This window comes from Rutidosis leptorrhynchoides, chromosome 7 (genome assembly GCF_046630445.1).
Source record: "Rutidosis leptorrhynchoides isolate AG116_Rl617_1_P2 chromosome 7, CSIRO_AGI_Rlap_v1, whole genome shotgun sequence".
Taxonomy (NCBI): Eukaryota; Viridiplantae; Streptophyta; class Magnoliopsida; order Asterales; family Asteraceae; genus Rutidosis; species Rutidosis leptorrhynchoides.
Genome location: NC_092339.1, coordinates 382,063,806 through 382,084,966, shown reverse-complemented (window position 1 = coordinate 382,084,966; position 21,161 = coordinate 382,063,806). Strand labels below are relative to the sequence as shown.

General features: G+C 31.2%; 1 pseudogene; it reads right to left on the bottom strand.

The window, feature by feature from the left end:
• The window catches only part of LOC139860572 (DNA mismatch repair protein MSH4-like), a 59,769-nt pseudogene that overhangs the window by 24,150 nt on the left and 14,458 nt on the right, over nt 1-21,161 (bottom strand).

The following is a 21,161-nucleotide window of genomic DNA, read 5'->3' as shown; positions in this document are numbered from 1 at the left end:
CTCTTGGTATCGGGTTGGGCTATTGTGTCTTAACCGTGGTGTTGTATAAATGTTTCGAGGTCGCACCGTTTGGTTGTGTCGAGTCAAACCTTGTATGTGAAATACATTCTCGTAAGGATGTATGGTGTCATTGTAAACCAAGAGTCGAGATAAAATGTTTAACGTGTTATTATGATAAATTGTATATGGATAACTATTTCGAAATGGTTTGTATACTTGGGTGATATTGGGACCTAACAAAAAAAAAAAAAAAAGTACTCCGTTTTTGGTTAAACGGTTTGGGGTTGTTTCAGATAATAACAGGAAATGATAAAGAGGAAATTTCTATCTTGAAAATGAACTTATTTAAAGAATTTGAAATAAAAGACTTGGGCAGACTTAAGTATTTTTTGGGGATTGAGGTATTAAGATCCCAACAGGGAATATTTATTTGTCAAAAGAAGTATGTTCTTGATTTTCTTGCAAAAACTGGTATGATTGATTGCAAACCAGCTGATACTCCAATGATTCCAAACCAGAAACTATATATGGAAGATGAAGCTGATATTGCTGATAAAGGGCAATACCAAAGGATGGTGGGAAAACTCATCTATCTTGCTCACACTCGACCTGATATAGCACATGCAGTTGGAGTTGTGAGTCAATTCATGTATCAACCACAGGTTCACCATATGGAAGCCGTAATGAGAATCATCAGATATTTGAAGAAAACAGCGGATCATGGATTTGTATTCAAAAAGAATGGGCATCTTGAAGCACAAATTTATACGGATGCAAGTTGGGCTGGAGAAAAAGGAGATAGACGGTCAACTTCAGGTTTCTTCACAATAGTTGGAGGAAACTTAGTTGCGTGGAAAAGTAAGAAACAAAAGGTCGTGTCCCTATCAAGTGTTGAATCAGAATTTAGAGGTATCGCAAAGGGAGTGGTGGAGGCGTTATGGATTCGAAAACTCTTGACAGAAATAGGATTCCATCCAAAAGAAGCTATTCAAATCATGTGTGACAATGAAGCAGCAATCGCTATTTCAGAAAACCCCGTTCAACATGATCGAACTAAACATATTGAAATCGATCGACATTTTATCAGAGAAAAGTTAGATGATGAAATCATTTCTCTTCCATCAATCAGATCAGAAGATCAGCTAGCCGACATCCTCACCAAATCAGTCAACGGAAGACTCTTCAGCGAAGTTCTCGGTAAGTTGAACATTGGAAACCCCACTATTCAACTTGAGGGGGAGTGTTAGATTACAGCTACAAAAGTGAACAGCTACAAAAGTCAACAAAAGTCAAACTACAATATTTGGTAATTTGACTTTAAATAGAGGATCACAAGTGAGCATAGGTCAATGGTTTCAACGGTTACTAGCAGACTACCAAGCAAGATATTTCCTTTTTCATTAAAGTGGTTCCAAAATGTATTATGGAACCATACTTCAAATAGAAATAGCTGTTAGGAATATTTGTATATAAAAGGAACTCTTAGCCATTGTAAAGATAATCAATTCAGTCAATAAAAAATCAACTGATCAATACATATCTTATTTACAGCCTTTAATTTTCTTGATTAACATCTTGTGAGTAAAAAGGGAAGGAAGAAATTTAGAATGTACCATATTGGAATTTGATTCAAGATTATCGACTATGACCATCCTTGTAAAAATTCGATCAACCGCCGTTATGGTTGCAAATCGGGCAAGAATGTAGCAACCAATTTGAGCAAGGATAACAATCAGACATATTTGTTGAAGATACGTGCTTTTTCCACTCCTGAAGATGCATTATTAATCTATTATACTGTTATACTCATGAAAATACTATGGCGGTTTGTTTTCTAAATGGAACAAACTAATCCGTCGGTTCTTTATAAGCATCGTATCGTATAATTACTATACGACATTTGTTGCACAATATTCACCCTTTTACGGATCCCAATCACTCATTCAGGAATCCAATAAACACTTAGGTTGTCTTAGCACAAATTAGTGGTAGGTTGCTTTCAAGACTATGTTCACATTCATGACCAATCTTATTATTATGTTTCATACGGATATACGGTAAACTTGGGTTGCTATATCCGCTCCAAATTCATTAAAATTATATACATATACACTCGTTAATGAATCGGGGAAAAAATTATATAAATTAATTAATGCAGTACTATTGATAATACTTTTAGGAGAGGATGCTTGTTCTGGTCTAAAAATTTACGTCAAAAGGAGTTAGGTCAAAGACAGCTAATAGATGATGATAAATGCTATATGAATGAAAGTCTTACATGTTACGCCCCATGACAACCACCATGTTTGAAGCCTCTGGAAGAAAAATATTCTTGGACTGCGAAAAGAACGTCAAACCAGAATGCATTGCATATATACGTTTCCGATGAAAATATATATTTATATTTATAAAAATGTGATACAGGGCACACAATTGTCAATTTATTATGATTATAAACAAGTATGACATACAACAAAATCATTTTGGACGCTTACTAGTATAGGGTGTCTTCCAGCATCAATTGCCGGTGGCCCATTCTCTATTAGTAAACATAAAAGGTCCCAATGACAGAGAATAAGAAACTCTAAGTTAGAATCATTTAGGGCCATTAAGAGAGTAAGAAAATCATTATCACTATAATATAATACTTACCTGTGAATTGAGGCCTGATGTATTGATCTACAGGCTTGGTTGAAATCTATCAATAATTGAGCAAATGAATTAACAATCATAATATCTAATAAGCATAGGATCTCAGCTAGCAATGTAAGGGCAGAGACATCCCCCCTAATTGCATCCGTTTGTGCTGTATCATCATAATAATAAAAAGTTAGATAAATATACAATATACAATAATATAATTTGACTCCACAAGCATCCATTAGTGCTGCACAAACACGAAATATGCGGATACATACGTACATGTATAGTAAATAATTCAATGTTGCCCTATTAATCACAGTTCTGCATAATCAGGTACATAACACACACATCCGACTCTAAATACATATAAACACGCACATACATTCACAAACACAATATATACATATACATACATACATACATGTATAGTGATGAAATCTACATCATTGTTGCCCTAATAATCACATTTCTGCAGAATCAGGTACGTAACACACACATATGACTATAGATACATATAAACATTCGCATACATCCACAAACACAAAATATACAGATACATACATACATAAATAGTAATGAATTGAGAGAATACCTCCTTAGCTCGATTCTCAATCATTCCGATAATAAAGCTTGATCGTTCTCCCGTATCGTCTTCCATTTCTAAGAGAACACTCACGAACTAAACAGATGATGCTCGCTTTCTGAATGAATGGGCGCCAATTTTTTATTACTTGCACTTTTGTTTGACTATTTAAGTCAAAATTTCTTACGAGGTGTAACCTAACAAGAAAATGAAATCGATTTTTTAAATTTGTATGGGTAAATGAAGAATGTTACTGGAAGCTCATTTTTATCAAGCTTTGTTATATTACAGTTTCTAACACCCAATGTTAAAGCGTTGAGCATTTAGCACACTTGAACAAATGATATTAAACGAGAAAACATAGTATTTGAAGGGAGGTGATTCTCATGTACCACTTATTAATACATCTACGTTTAATTACCTATTATGCCTTTAATTATACTTAAAATAATAATAATATATTTACAATGTTTTGGTCTCAAGGAAAGGAGTATATTTACAATATCCTCTCAAAAGAATATCACAATGCTAGATTGAGAAAAACAGAATATTGCCCAATGCTCATAGTGGAAATATGTGAGAAAGTGACGAGTAAATATATAATACTCAATGAAATATAACACGTTGGACATTCTTTGTCCAATCTATAAAGACTAAAAGGGAGTGCCGCTTTTAACAAAAGCTCACTTGATAAAACCGTATGCAGGGTTCGTACTTTCAAATGATACTGATAATGACATGGGCTTTAAATAGGGCTCAGGAAACACTAGTTTTGGTCTCAAGGCAAGGAGTATATTTACAATATCCTCTCAAAAGAATATCACAATGCTAATCAACTCAGGCAACTAGATAGGTTCACAATAGACCATTGATCAGAAACCAGAAAACAAACCATCTTTATATAAATAAATAATATATGTGATGAGAGTAATGATGATAATACTAACAGAAGCAAGATCCAAAGTTGAGCAATGTATACTGTTCCCATGCTTCATAACCTAAATTTATCATACAACACATTCATACATTCACATCAGAAATACATTAGAAGATGCTACAGACATGGAAAGGATCTCCTACGATACCTGAATGAATTTGCTTGGAAGCTTTCCCTGTATATCCTTCTGAGGAATATTGAAATAGAACCCATGCCTATTGTTGAATGGGATTTTCAAATTTGGAAGCTTGTAATCTTCGCGATACTTATTTGCAAGGGCGTTTGTGGCAAATATGGGGTTTCTGGTTACCCCACCATCCAGTGGTTTCCTAAGGGATCTTTGGAGCCTAAAAAGTAAATGTTATTATTCCCTATTGTACATTGTGTATTGTTTCAGTTCTGGCCGGAGGTCCACAGGAAGCAATCTCTGTACTCTCGAGTACAGAGAGGGACGACTTTCTTCGAACACGGGTCCTGCCTGTGGAGGGAGAAATGACTTCTCTTCTACTATAGGGTAGAGGTAGGATTGTCTACATCTCACCTCCCCCTACCTCGCACTTGCGGGATTGGGTATTGTTGTTGTTGTTGTTGTATTAGACCAACTCAAGTTGAGAGTAGTCAATAAAGTAGATTAATTTGGTACCTTCACTTGTATCACAAAATGATATTCTTGCAATATTCAAATGTCCATCTATTCCAGCCTTGACAGCAAAGCATTGTTGTGTTCGTACAACAAAAGGAACTCATGCATGAAGTACATCCTCGTCAATCACCTCCCCAATTCTGAGGATGGAATATAATTTACCAACAAAAAGAAGTTCAAATTTTCATTCATTTAATATAGGATGATAGAAAAAGTATGACATTTGTTAAAAAAAACTTAAGGTATGTGACAACTAAGGTAACACGTGATGCGTAAACGACAGTACAGACAAACAAATAATTTTACCTTTTCCTTATAGAAGCATATTTTTCATTCTCACATACGGATCTGTATATATTTCCAAGAAGATAGCTGCTTGCATCTTTTAGCACCTATCACCGGTTTATAATTAAAACAATGAAAAAGCAAAGGATTATAAGTTAAGCACACAAATAAACAAACTTATGTGTACCTTTGAGAGAAATGGCAAAGCATCTAGAGCTGTTTTAAGAACAATGATGCTTGATATTAAAACCTGGCTCTTTCTAGCATTCTCTACGCCCAATACTTCACTAGTAATTTTCTTAAGATTGAAACAGACGTGACAGAGGACCCTATCTGAATGAAAACATGTACTATATTACTTATATGAGTACATATACAGAAACTAGTAAGTGAACGGGAAATGTTTCACGCTATCTACTACAAGCACTAACCAGTTTCTTTGGGAAATTTCCGAAGAGCCTGTGACAGCCCAAAAACAGCTGCTCATTTGTCATCAACTCATCCTAGAGTTGAGCAGATATCAGGAAGTTGATGTTAACAGGAGCTAAGTTCTAGAAGAAGTAATTAGATATTGCAATGATGTCTGATGTTGAAAGGAGTTGATTAAAAATAAAAATAAAAAAGAAAAGTAAAATAGGAAAGCCAACTAAGAAAATAATTGTAGACATTAGAGTTTCATCCAACAAAATTTTGACAAACATATATGAACAATAAGAACTGAGACGACCCGTCCAAATTCATAAGGACGAATACAATAACATATGATTACATTGCGAGATATTTGACCTCTATATGATACATTTTACAAACATTACATTCGTTTGGAAAAGACAAACTTTCATTTCAACGTAAGTTGATAGACATGCATACCATTTCATAATATCCAAACTATAAATGACCTAATCTGTCATTTACTTAATAATAATCTTTATTGAACTCAACAATCTTGAATGCAACGTCTTTTGAAATATGTCATGAATGACTCCAAGTAATATCTTTAAAATGAGCAAATGTACAGCGGAAGATTTCTTTCAATCCTGAGAATAAACATGCTTCTAAGTGTCAACCAAAATGTTGGTGAGTTCATTAGTTTATCGTAATCAATCATTTCCATAATTTTAATAGACCACAAGATTTTCATTTCATTTCTCATAAACATCATCTCATATCAGGCATTTCGCAAACTGCATAGAGATAAAAATTATTCATATAGTGAACGCTTGATAACCGAACTAATAGGATGCATATAGAATATCCCCATCATTCCGGGACTCTCATCGGACATGATAATCGAAGTACTAAAGCATTCGTAACCCGAATGGGACGTGTCAAGGTCCATAGATCTATCTTTAGGATTCGCGTCAATTAGAGGCCATTTCCCTAATTCTTAGGCTACCAAGCTAAAAAGGGGCATATTCGATTTCAATAATCCAACCATATAATGTAGTTTCGATTACTTGTGTCTATTTCGTCAATCATTTATAAAAACAGCGCATATATCCTCAGTCCCAAAAATATATATTGCAAAAGCATTTAAAAAGGGAGGAAATGAAACTCACAATACTGTATTTCGTAGTAAGAATACATATGACGGCATTGAACAAGTGCAAGGTTGGCCTTGGATTCACGAACCTATATTAAGTATATATATTTATATGTTTGATCAATATCTGTCGAACAATTTAGGTCAAGTCGTAGTGTATCACAATCCTAATGCTCGAGATTATCATGCAAAAGTCAACAAAAGTCATCTAATCCAAAATGACTTCCAAAATCTATATATGTTTATCATATAACTTAAATGTAATCGTTTTATATATTTACATATATTTATCAGATTTTATTAAAGTAAATAATACAAGTCATTTATTAATAAATAAAAATTTATATTAAAATTTATATATGATAAAAATATACTTTTATATATCTTAAGTAGTAACATTTATAAAGTTCACTTAATATCATAAAAATATATAGTGGTATGTGTTATTAATGTAATTATATTACGTGTGGTAAAAATATCTTTGCATCTCATATTTATTTGATAAAATAATATTGATAATAATAAAAATGAGTAAAAGTTGTATTATTTTGTAATAATAATAATAATAATTATTATTCTACTAATATTAAAAATAATATTTATATTTACAAATGATGATATTAATTATGATAAACTGATAATTCTAATTATGAAAATATCGATACTTTTTAATATTAACTATAATAATATTAATATTTTATCTAAAATAATAATTCTATTCAAAATGGTATTATTTAATAATAATAATAATACTTAAATGATAATAATAATGATATTTTATAATAACAATGATATTTCTATTGAAAATGATAATTTTAATAAAAATATAGTTTTACTATTAATGATACTTTTAATATTAATGATAAAAATAATGAAAACGATATTTTTATCTAAATCATAATCTTAACAATATTTTAACTGAATCATGATACTTATACTTATTATTTCCTAATCGACATGTTTAATATCGTTTAGTCCTCTTTTATATCGCATTCATAATAATGATAATAATAGTAATCAAAATAATTAGATGATAATAATAATAATAAATATTATAATAATATTAATGATAATACTAATAACTATTTTAATGATAATAATAATAATGATAATAGTAATAATAATAATGATAATGTTAATAATAATCTTAATGATAATAACGGTAGTACTACTAATAACAATGACAATTTTTAATAATAATACTTATAACGATAATGATAATAATAATAATTATTATTATTATTAGATAATAATAACGACGATAATAACGACGATAATAATAATAATCGTTTTAATTATAATACTAAAATTACTGATAATTCAGTTGACTATATCTTTTAATCCGTTCATCGAAACCATACGCTTTCTAAATGAAAAGTAATTAATTTTTCGCCAGCTTTCCAACGACATGCATATCATATACCTTATCTCAGTAGCATATTGAAAGGATCCGAAACTAATCATCCGGACGTTGTCCATATTGATTACAAACGAATTACAATAGTTGATAACATTGCGAGGTACTTGCCCTCTATATGATACATCTTACAAACGTTGCATTTATTCTTAAAAGACAATCTATAGTTACATCCATAATTGACATATTCGCCTGACATTTCATAATATTCAAATGACCTAAACCGCCATTTACTTAATAATAGTCTCTATGAACTTCAATGACTCGAATGCAACGCCTTATGATATAAGTCCTTAATGGCCTCAAGTAGTATCCTTAGTACGAGATAATGCACAACGGAAGACTTAATTCATACCTGAGAATAACATGCTTTAAAATGTCAACATAAAGTTGGTGAGATATAGGTTTAATGTCGACAGCGATATAAATATAGACCACAAGATTTCATATATAAACATTTTAATAAAAATATTCTAAGTGGTTGAGCACTTGGTAACCATACTTAACAATTAATCACGTCGCATATTCCCTTTAATATGAAATCTTACTACACTGTACCAAGTGTAGTCACGAAACGAAGTACTGTGCAACCGTTGAATACTGGTCGTCCAGTCCGGTTGGGGTTGTCAGGCCCGATAGATCTATCAACAGGATTCGCGTTTACAATACCGCTGTAAATATTAGTTACCAAGCTACAGGGAAGTATGCCAGTGGTACAACTCAACGTAGAATATATTTTTCAGTTACTTGTGTCCATAACGTAAAACATAAAATACATGTATTCTCATCCCGAAATATTTAGAGTTTAAAAGTGGGACTATATACTCACTTTCGTCTTGAAGATATATATAATTTGACTTGGTCTCCGGTTGATATCACGAACCTATCCATATATAATATATCAATACCTTTTCTTTTTAAACAAACGTCACATATATATACTTGTTATACTTTTAATACTTTGAATAATTCCTTAGTCCGTAGTTAGCAGCTCGTTGTTAGTAATTCAATTTTAATGGTTCATTTTTAGATGTTTAATATACCCGCAATGAAATAAATAAAACCCCCAACGAAATAAATAAAACCCCATCGTATATGTATTGGTCGAGATTAATCTTGACCCACGGTACCGGTGTTGTCAAATGACGTGTTGCGTACATAAAGTACCGGTGTTGTCAAATGACGTGTTGCGTACAAACATGGGATCTTATGATTAATCTTCTCGTGTTGTTTACGGGTGATCCTGAACCATATAAAATTGAATTATAAGTACATATATATAAAATATCATGTTATCTTAGAAATATGTGATTTATTTAATTTTTCCCAATTAATCCCGAAGTTAAACAAGTCTAGGATAACCAATTTTGTTTCGGTCATAGTTTCTTCGTTACAAATCCGTTTTCGTTGATTCAACTTGCCATCTCCTTGGATCGAGTCCCTCTTTAAGACTATGAACTGAAAATACCTTGGTTTGTATTCAAAATCACACAGCATAGGTGAAACTTTAGTGAAACTTATGAAGTTAAACATTTTTGTTACAAAAAAATAACACTTAATGACCATTTTTCTAAAAATACTTATACTTTGAATTAAATCATGAAATTTCTATGTGTTAACATATTTATAGTAAAAATCATTTTTCCAGAACATAAACCTCCAATTCAAAGTTTAAGATAGTTTTTAATTATCCAACCCAAAACAGTCCCCGGTTACACTCCGACGTCGTAAAAACAGTTTTTAAGATATTCTTTGAAAAACCAAGTTATACCTTGTTAAGTTAGCATATATTTAAGTTATATTACAGGTCTTGAAGTATTTTAAAAGTTAAGTTAGAAGGATCTATTTAGTTTGCAAACAAGTTTGAAAACTTTCAAACTATGTTCTTGTTGTTAAAATTGTATACCACAAAATATGATAGCTATATATATATGAATCGAATAAGGTTATGAACATAGATACTACCTCAAGTTCCTTGGACAAGGTTTCTGTAAAAGAGGAGTAAAAAGCTAGAACCAAAAGGGTGATGGAATTGGATGAAAGATTGGAAGTAAGTTTGTGTTCTTGGAAGGATTTCTTGAAGTGTTTTTGTATGGTTTTCTTATGGTGTTTAAGTAAGGTTTTTGAAGCTAAATGATGGGGAAAATGCTTGGAGATGATCAAGTATGAAGTTAAGAGTATTTTTAGAGAGAAATGGAAGTGTAAGTATAAGAAAATGGGGTGAAGAAATGGTGTGCATGCATAAAAATGTTTTTAGGTTATAAAGGAAAAAAAAAATACCTAACTTTGTTTTCTTGCTAAATAATTCATGCTACTTGACAAATGGTTGGTTCCACATGTTTCTTAATCATTTAAGGCTGCTAAGGAGCAGATTTTTATTGGTATATACCAATAGTAAATACATCTAGAAGCTGCGTATGATACGGGTACATATACCCTAGGTATACGTATAGAAATCTTTGAGAAAACGGAACGAGGATTCAAATATAGCTATCTTTTGTAAATATACTTATATTGTTTTATGTATTTAAGTCTTTAAAAGTGATTAAATACATTACTTATACGATATATGTATAAACATTATAGGTCATAAGTATTTAAGTCAAATAACGTTACGTATGGTTATCGTTTTGAAAACTTAAGTTAGTAGTTTCAAAATATACTTATAACTTATTGTTATTAATACAAAATGAGATATTAAAACATTCTTAGATCATGTTAAATATGTATATATACATATATATACACAAACGTATAATTATCATATATTGTATAGTTCGTGATATCATCGGTCAAACTAGACGGTCAAACGTTGTGTAAAACTCTTTTCGAAAACATAAGTCTCAACAATTTAGATTGCTTATCATGTTGGTAAGGTTTAATTTATGTAAATATTAATCTTATAAGTATAGAACGATCGAAAAAGTGCGGGTCAACTTTAGGGTTTTTGCTTATCGTGTCGGAACCATATAGAGATTAGAGTTTAAATTTGGTCGGAAATTTCCGGGTCGTTACAGTACCCACCCGTTAAAGAAATTTCGTCCTCGAAATTTGGTAGAGGTTGTCATAAATAACAATAGGAATGTTTTCATGACGAATATGAGGTAATAATGAAATTTTATCATGATTGAAAGATTTAGATAAAACGATTCGGTTATGTGAGACGCACGAGCGAAGCTATCACAAAAGAGTGAAATGAGTAAATATAGAATTGTTGTAACCGATGACGTGATTATGATCGATTTCCGGGATTTAAGGGTTTTAAAGAAAATCTTATGTAATAAGATTTAGTTTTGCGGCGATCAGGATCTTCTTTGATTTAACGCGGCAATCTGTTTTGATTTCTTTGTCGAATATTTCACTATAAATTTACCTACTTCCCTTTCTTTCTTCCCACATCTTCTATTCTTTCTCTTTAGTTCCTACTTTAAGACATTCGCTAATATGCTCCATCCCATTCTAATCCTTGTTATATTTCTAACTTTCATATCTTTCATTCTTCTTTTTCATCTATCACCAGAAGAATCTATTCTCTTTTATCCTTTCCTTGGAATTATAATGTTTTTAATTCTCCCGTGCCTTTACGTTGCAATACGTATTGATATGCACGGTTTGTAGTTTCGGGGTTGTTGTTAGGTTTTATACCTTCCCTTATATTTCGATGTTCCTACTCCCGTGTTCTATAATCATTGTCATCCACAGTTAATGCTCTCTCCTATTTGCTGCGTTCTATACTCCAATTTCTATTTTGGGGATTTGTCCCTTCGTTTCTTCTTCCCGTCCTCGAGTCAGGCGAGCAATGATCCGGAATTCGTAGGTATGAGATTTGGAATGAACATAGTTAATGCTCTAAGAAAGCAATGGTAATGGAAAATTTTTGATTTGTCAAATTACCAGAATATCTTGGAAAAGATAGAACTATCAAGGTGATATGTTCCTAATATGTTTGGAGACTTGATAGAATGTAAGAGCCGTGTAACATGGCACATGATGACGGTACTGTGAATCATCACATTCCATTAGAAACTTAACATGACTTACTGTAATATAATGAAGTTGATCAAGTTTCATTATATTATACTAATTCATGCATCAGTTCCCAACACTACTTCAAATCATTTATATTTTAATCTCGGAGGTTTCAGAATTTAGAAATTAACACAGTTTCTTTTATATTGTAACGCAGATGTTACGGAGAGATAAATGATCGCAGATAGGAATAGTTGTAAAAATATCTCCAGAAATATGAAAAATATGTATAACGAATGATATGAAGATATCTTATAATATCTAAGATAAGATGATGATGAAAAATATCATCCGGGCAAGGTTTTGAATAAAGAGTAGGGTTCTTACTGACGGTTTCAGCAGGTACGGAATCGTTTGTATTCTTTGAGAGCAGGTTCAGTCCCTGTGATTTATCCACAGCCTCTTTCATACTTTGCTTCATCCGTTTTCTAGTTCCAAACTTTTTTTTTTCAGCTTTACCACCTTACTATTCTTTGTCATCAAACTTTTGACCGTTAAAGTCGTTTACAGTTTTTGCTGCTTCGTTAGCATTTCAAGAACTATTTCATAGTCCCGGGTGTTTTTCAGAAACTTCACGTTCAGATTATGAAATTCTTAGGGATAGACATTATAGATATGATGGAAGAAGTTCCGCGAGATTTTCAAAATACTGATTGTTGATTTCGCCAAAAGGATAACGATCTGCTGGTGCACCTGTTGATGTTGTCGAGGGATATAAAAGGTTTTCCGGTAATGACGGCGAAAGGACAAGGTATAAATATCATGATTATAATAGAAATAATCTCACTGAAAAGTCGAAGTGGAGCTGTGAAAAAATTAGCTTCTTGAAAAGGAATTGTAGGGTTGTTCTTGCTAATAAATGGCAAAGGATTCAATACGTTATGTGTTAAATTATGAATTTGGGTTCGAGAGTTCTTCAGGTGTATAACTGTATGTATAAATCTTCATTCCGTAGGCGAGGTGCGGCGGGTTCAACTTCTCGGTCGAGGTGTTTTCAGGAATCATGAAAGGATTTGAATGCGAATTGTAATCGTCAAGTTACGAATGAGGTTTAAGATAAAATCAAGTGGCAAGCTTGAAGAATTGTTTAGCTTCATATGTTACAATCAACATTTTAATTCATTTTAATTGTCCAGAGTTAGCCGGAACAATTAGCGTGGAATCCTTAATAGATTTTTAATTAGTTAAATCGTGTGTTTCTAACAATTTTTTTTTATTTTGTCCAATGTTTTCTTCTTTATGCCACTTGTTGGATTCTGGTAGGTCAAAATCCGAATATGAAATTTGATTGAAAATGGTTATTCTGGGGTGAGCGGATACGAATATCGGTGGTTGTAAGTAAGATAATAGATAACCGTTGAATCAGATTCAAGAATGTACAATATAACTTATTAATGTGAATTCTAAATATTCCTCGGGTACTACCCACCCGTTAAAATATTTTCATCATTAATAGTTTGTACGAAGGAATTTTTAATTACTATCTTTATGAAAATATACTTGCATATATATTTTCTTCAGAGATAATCATAGATTTAATGAGTCAATAAGATATTAAACTCATTTGATTTATCGTTAATTCTAGGTTACATAATCTCTAAGACTTTAGAAATTACATAATCGTCATACGATACGTAAAGCGAAGATAATCGATGTAGAACGATATATAGAACGAAGATCATACTCGAAGTAATGTTGATATTCGAGATACAGATTGTGATGTTGAGATTTAAGGCGCGGTTGTGATTGGGGTGATAAAGGTACTGTCGGCGTTGACGATGGTAGTACGGATTATGCTGCTGGTGCTGCTGTTGGTGTTTGTAACCTTCGCACCATATTCTCCAAAACCACTACCCGAGCACGGAGTTCGTTGACTTCTTCTATTATACCGGGATGATTGACGGTTGGAACGAGCGAATGAACAAGATTTGAAATATGGGATAGTATGTAATCATGACGAGATACTCTAGAAATGAGCGAGAAAATGGTGTTTCGAATAGGTTCGCCGGTAAGTGCTTCAGGTTCATCGTTAAGAGGACAATTTGGTGGATGGAATGGATCACCTTCTTCTTGCCTCCAGAAATTTAGTATATTACGAACCCATCCCCATTTCATCCAGAATAGATGATGGGAAATTGGTTGATCCATTCCGGTAACGCTGTTCTCGGAGCTCGAATGGAAATCCATATCGGCGAAGCTATCGAAGTCGGAGGAATTTGAGCTGGATGAAGAATCCATCTTGTATGGTCGGAGAAATGAATTTTTGGTTTGGAATAGATTATAGGAGTTGGGTTTGGTACTCTTCAATACATAATTTACATATGTATATATAATATCAAAATCCCATGAATTACGGAGAATCTTTGAAATACGTCAGGCAATGTCTATAGTAACAGATACGCTAGGATATGAATTTTGTCTATACATTATCGATGCACTAAATGCATTAAGACGTGTCTAGACTTAAGAATGATAAGCAGGCAGTTCCCTAAGGATAATAAGCAGATGATTTCCGACTAGGATTGATAAGCAAAACTTTTGACAGGCAGACACGGTCAAAGTCCAGACTCACTTAATGTATCCTAACAACTACTAGTTAGACACACTAATGCAAGGCCTGGTTCGCTAAGACCAACGCTCTGATACCAACTGAAAGGATCCGAAACTAATCATCCGGACGTTGTCCATATTGATTACAAACGAATTACAATAGTTGATAACATTGCGAGGTACTTGCCCTCTATATGATACATCTTACAAACGTTGCATTTATTCTTAAAAGACAATCTATAGTTACATCCATAATTGACATATTCGCCTGACATTTCATAATATTCAAATGACCTAAACCGCCATTTACTTAATAATAGTCTCTATGAACTTCAATGACTCGAATGCAACGCCTTATGATATAAGTCCTTAATGGCCTCAAGTAGTATCCTTAGTACGAGATAATGCACAGCGGAAGACTTAATTCATACCTGAGAATAACATGCTTTAAAATGTCAACATAAAGTTGGTGAGATATAGGTTTAATGTCGACAGCGATATAAATATAGACCACAAGATTTCATATATAAACATTTTAATAAAAATATTCTAAGTGGTTGAGCACTTGGTAACCATACTTAACAATTAATCACGTCGCATATTCCCTTTAATATGAAATCTTACTACACTGTACCAAGTGTAGTCACGAAACGAAGTACTGTGCAACCGTTGAATACTGGTCGTCCAGTCCGGTTGGGGTTGTCAGGCCCGATAGATCTATCAACAGGATTCGCGTTTACAATACCGCTGTAAATATTAGTTACCAAGCTACAGGGAAGTATGCCAGTGGTACAACTCAACGTAGAATATATTTTTCAGTTACTTGTGTCCATAACGTAAAACATAAAATACATGTATTCTCATCTCGAAATATTTAGAGTTTAAAAGTGGGACTATATACTCACTTTCGTCTTGAAGATATATATAATTTGACTTGGTCTCCGGTTGATATCACGAACCTATCCATATATAATATATCAATACCTTTTCTTTTTAAACAAACGTCACATATATATACTTGTTATACTTTTAATACTTTGAATAATTCCTTAGTCCGTAGTTAGCAGCTCGTTGTTAGTAATTCAATTTTAATGGTTCATTTTTAGATGTTTAATATACCCGCAATGAAATAAATAAAACCCCCAACGAAATAAATAAAACCCCATCGTATATGTATTGGTCGAGATTAATCTTGACCCACGGTACCGGTGTTGTCAAATGACGTGTTGCGTACATAAAGTACCGGTGTTGTCAAATGACGTGTTGCGTACAAACATGGGATCTTATGATTAATCTTCTCGTGTTGTTTACGGGTGATCCTGAACCATATAAAATTGAATTATAAGTACATATATATAAAATATCATGTTATCTTAGAAATATGTGATTTATTTAATTTTTCCCAATTAATCCCGAAGTTAAACAAGTCTAGGATAACCAATTTTGTTTCGGTCATAGTTTCTTCGTTACAAATCCGTTTTCGTTGATTCAACTTGCCATCTCCTTGGATCGAGTCCCTCTTTAAGACTATGAACTGAAAATACCTTGGTTTGTATTCAAAATCACACAGCATAGGTGAAACTTTAGTGAAACTTATGAAGTTAAACATTTTTGTTACAAAAAAATAACACTTAATGACCATTTTTCTAAAAATACTTATACTTTGAATTAAATCATGAAATTTCTATGTGTTAACATATTTATAGTAAAAATCATTTTTCCAGAACATAAACCTCCAATTCAAAGTTTAAGATAGTTTTTAATTATCCAACCCAAAACAGTCCCCGGTTACACTCCGACGTCGTAAAAACAGTTTTTAAGATATTCTTTGAAAAACCAAGTTATACCTTGTTAAGTTAGCATATATTTAAGTTATATTACAGGTCTTGAAGTATTTTAAAAGTTAAGTTAGAAGGATCTATTTAGTTTGCAAACAAGTTTGAAAACTTTCAAACTATGTTCTTGTTGTTAAAATTGTATACCACAAAATATGATAGCTATATATATATGAATCGAATAAGGTTATGAACATAGATACTACCTCAAGTTCCTTGGACAAGGTTTCTGTAAAAGAGGAGTAAAAAGCTAGAACCAAAAGGGTGATGGAATTGGATGAAAGATTGGAAGTAAGTTTGTGTTCTTGGAAGGATTTCTTGAAGTGTTTTTGTATGGTTTTCTTATGGTGTTTAAGTAAGGTTTTTGAAGCTAAATGATGGGTAAAATGCTTGGAGATGATCAAGTATGAAGTTAAGAGTATTTTGAGAGAGAAATGGAAGTGTAAGTATAAGAAAATGGGGTGAAGAAATGGTGTGCATGCATAAAAATGTTTTTAGGTTATAAAGGAAAAAAAAAATACCTAACTTTGTTTTCTTGCTAAATAATTCATGCTACTTGACAAATGGTTGGTTCCACATGTTTCTTAATCATTTAAGGCTGCTAAGGAGCAGATTTTTATTGGTATATACCAATAGTAAATACATCTAGAAGCTGCGTATGATACGGGTACATATACCCTAGGTATACGTATAGAAATCTTTGAGAAAACGGAACGAGGATTCAAATATAGCTATCTTTTGTAAATATACTTATATTGTTTTATGTATTTAAGTCTTTAAAAGTGATTAAATACATTACTTATACGATATATGTATAAACATTATAGGTCATAAGTATTTAAGTCAAATAACGTTACGTATGGTTATCGTTTTGAAAACTTAAGTTAGTAGTTTCAAAATATACTTATAACTTATTGTTATTAATACAAAATGAGATATTAAAACATTCTTAGATCATGTTAAATATGTATATATACATATATATACACAAACGTATAATTATCATATATTGTATAGTTCGTGATATCATCGGTCAAACTAGACGGTCAAACGTTGTGTAAAACTCTTTTCGAAAACATAAGTCTCAACAATTTAGATTGCTTATCATGTTGGTAAGGTTTAATTTATGTAAATATTAATCTTATAAGTATAGAACGATCGAAAAAGTGCGGGTCAACTTTAGGGTTTTTGCTTATCGTGTCGGAACCATATAGAGATTAGAGTTTAAATTTGGTCGGAAATTTCCGGGTCGTTACACATATGTATCAAACTCATGATTCATCAAAACTATCTAACGACTAAATTAAACATACATGCATGCATAATCATATCTACTCGAGCATTAGTCAGGGATACACTAATTATATATAAAAGATAAGATATGAATGCTCACGTATCAATATTGTGATTCAATATTGCAGGAAAGTACGTAGACGCGACGGAGATGATAAACACTTGTTTGACCTCACGAGCTATACCCCCGAATCATACCCATAACCTCCTTAGCAATAACCCATAACTTCCTTAGCTCTATCCCCCTCGAGAAACCCGTATGAAATAACACATTCATGACCTCGTCGTAGTAGTATATGTATAATACTAATGATAATAACCCTAATAATAATAATAATAATAATAATAATAATAATAATAATAATAATAATAATAATAATAAAATAAATTAAATATATCTTACAGAGTAATATTAGAGAAAGAGTGATCGAGTGAAGTGAATTAGAAACTGGAATTCGTCCGATATTTAAAGACATGTAATCTCACCTAACCCCTCATGCGATCGCATGAGGATTGTGTGGAGATCTCATGCGATCGCATGAGACATAAATCCAACTCACATTCGTAATTCTTATGCTACCGACACATAATATAAATATATATATATATATATATATATATATATATATATATATTTAATATATAATATATTTAATATATAATATATTTAATCTTTAAAATTAATTAAATATTATATTATATTCTCGTGCATAGTTGATTTGTAATTTTAGCACAGATGAATGGTACGTTGACGCTCGACTTACGTACCGGTTCCGGTTTTTCGAACGTCCTTTCGTACGCTTAGAAAACTTGTACTTTACATTTCACGACACGTACCTTTATCAATAACTAGACTTATTTCACCAATAATTATACCAATTGAAATGTAAATTATTCATTTAAGTGTTTTGGTCATTTGCTTCTTTAAATCGATGTCTCGTTATATGTACATATGTATATATATATATATATATATATATATATATATATATATATATATATATATATATATATATATATATATATATATATATATATAATAGTGTTATTTAGATAAAACTTTTTGTAACTAGATTAATATTTAAATCTTATTATATTGTAAAATATATATATATATATATATATATATATATATATATATATATATACTTTCATTTCGAAATATATATTTTGGAAATATTTAATAATATAATATATAATTTTTCCAAACTAACTATATTTCAAAGTTCTTTATATTGTTTAAAATTGTTTCGAAATTATTTAGTAATATCTTTATCTTTTAAAACATTTAAAATATATTTACAAATTTATAATACGAAGCTTTAATTAAGTTCTTCAAAATTCATAACAATTTATCTTATAAAGTGTTTTAATAATAAAGTTCTTTTTTAAACTGAAAACATTTTAATACGTTGGAAACTAAATTAAATATTTTTTTGCCAAAATTAAATATATTTAAGGGTTATTTTATTAAAAGATTAAAATTAATGGAAATCATTATATCATAAAACGTTTTAGAAAAGTAAAATCATATATATCTCATAACATATTTTCAAGTCTTTAAATTATCGTTTGATGATGAAGGGTGGGATAAAGTTCAAAAGTTAGATAACCGTATGAAATCATTTTAATGCAAAACGTCAATTTACTCAACTTGTCGATGTCCAACGTCTAAGTTATTTAATTCCCCGTTCTTACATTCTCTTAAAAAAATGAAAATTAAAATAGTTATCTTATTAAATCACGAGAAAAGTATTATAAAGCATGAATTGAAAATCAAACAGGAATCTTCACTAACTTTTGTTCTTACTTGTAAATCACTTTACCATTTTCTGAATATTGTTAAAAGAACAGATTTTTTAAATCATAGTGGACCTCATAACAGAGACCCGTAATCATATTTACAATGTATCTGATAATTCAATCATTTGATATTATCTTTTACTTCCGTCGATAATTATATTAAATATATATTGAAACAAATATGTTCATGTAAAGTATTATACATCTAATACTTTGTTAACGTTTTCAATTAATATAACTATATCATATATATATATATATATATATATATATATATATATATATATATATATATATATATATATATATATATATATATATATATATATATATATATATATATATTGATATATACGGTTTGTAATTTATACGCTGTCTTCGGGTTTTATATCTTTCCTTATTTTTCGGAGTCCCTGTTCTTGTCTTTCTATAATCATTGACATCCACAGTTAATGCTTTCTCTTATTTGCTGCGATTTATACCCCCATTTCTATTTCGGAGCTTCATGCTCTATTTTCTCTTCTATCCATTAAGAACAATAAGTAATGGTCCAGAATTCGTAGGTATGGAGTTTCGAATGAACATGGCTAATGTTCTAAGAGAGAAATTGTAATGGCACAATCTTGATTTATCAAATTACCAGAATTCAAGGGAAAAGATGGGACTATCAAGAAAATATGTTCTTGATATGTTTATAGATTAGATAGAATGTAAGAGTCGTGTAATATGGAACATTATGACGTTATAGCCTGTGAATCATCACGTTCCATTTAGAAACTTAGCATGACTTACTGTAATATAATCACGTTGATCAAGTGTCATTATATTATACTAACTCATGCTTCAGTTCCCAACACTACTTCAAAAACATTCATAATCTAAACTTGAAGGTTTACAGAATATAGAAACTAAACAGTTTCCTTTATGATGTAACGCTGATAGTGCGAAGGGATAAATGATTTTAGATAAGAATAGTTATAAAAATATCTTCAGAACTATCGAGGATATTTATAATGAAAGATACGATGATATATTAGAATTTGTAACATTGATGAATGATGAAGAAGATTTATTCGTAACGGTTTAGAGTCAGAAGTAAGGTATTCAATAATAACTTCAGTAGACACTGAATCATTTGGATTCTTTGAAGGTAGGTTTAGTCTTTGTGATTTGTCCACAGCCTCCTTCATGGTTTGCTCAATCAATTTTTCAGTACCAAATCTTCTCTTTTTTTGAGCTTTGCCAACACACTATTCTTTATCATCAAACTTTTGGCTGTTAAGGTCATTTACAGTTTTTGCTGCTTCATCAACATTTTTCAAAATTTAGAGAACTAGTTTGAAGTTTAGGGTGTTTTTCAGAAACTTCACATTCGAAGTATTTAAGTCTTGGAGGTAGACGTTATATGTATATATATAACTGTTGACGTAGAATTGCTGTGAAATTCGAGAATAATGATTCAAGCTTTTTGGTATATTAACTACCATTACAAGATACAGATGAGTACATGATAGGGTTTCAATGAATAAGTATAGTGATTTTTTAGAGTGGCTTAAAGATCAATGAAATTGTTGGTAAGTTTACTGCTACTGTGGTGAGA